Genomic DNA, 857 nt, shown 5'->3' with positions numbered 1-857 from the left:
ATACCCAGGATTAATAGCATTGATTCACTCGTTCAATTATCAAACATTTCTTCTTCAAATTCCTTCACAAAGGCTCGGTTGCACAAAAGCATGTTAAAGTTAACCTTGATTGAATGCCACGAGAACCAATCAGAGTATCCTTTCCTAAGAAAACCCTTTTTCTTTCATTGATTCTTGAAACAAATGAAAATTGGTGTTAAACATAACCTCAAGGAGTGCTCTATCTAACAAACGTAGTTCTAACAAAATTGGTTCATAAATTAAGAAATTATAACTGTATAAAAATAGGGAGTGACTTATCAGACACCTGTAGATTAGATTGAAAATAATTTGCCACTTAATAATTGTTTTTTGAAATGGTTTTTGTTTACCTTGCTTCTTGATAAAGGACTTTCCCAGTACTTTAAAAATATTATTCCAATTGAATAAAAACACACATATGTTGTCAAATTCTACACATTTTTATTCGGTACACGATCATGGTTTCGTGACCACACCGGTCACATTTTCAAGTTGACTAAAGCTAAAAGGTTAAGGTTAGTCAACTTGAAAATGTGTCTGGTGTGGTCACGAAACCATGATCGTGTACCGAATAAAAATGTGTAGAATTTGACAACATATGTGTGTTTTTATTCAATTATGGAACGGTTCTAAAATATTGACGGTGACTCAGTCGAATATTATTCTACATTATTTCAGTGTAAACTATAGTTTATTCTAGTATTCACCATTATTAACTAGGGTTTTATATCGATAATTGATATTTGTGTGTGCACTTGCATCAGAATATAGTGAGTTTATTTTACTATAAACTGTTAGCATTGGTCAAATGGGAAGCATTCTTTGATGTTGATGCC

This window comes from Nilaparvata lugens, chromosome 8, assembly GCF_014356525.2.
Source record: "Nilaparvata lugens isolate BPH chromosome 8, ASM1435652v1, whole genome shotgun sequence".
Taxonomy (NCBI): Eukaryota; Metazoa; Arthropoda; class Insecta; order Hemiptera; family Delphacidae; genus Nilaparvata; species Nilaparvata lugens.
The sequence above is the reverse complement of the archived record's forward strand: the minus strand, read 5'-3'. Positions refer to the sequence as shown.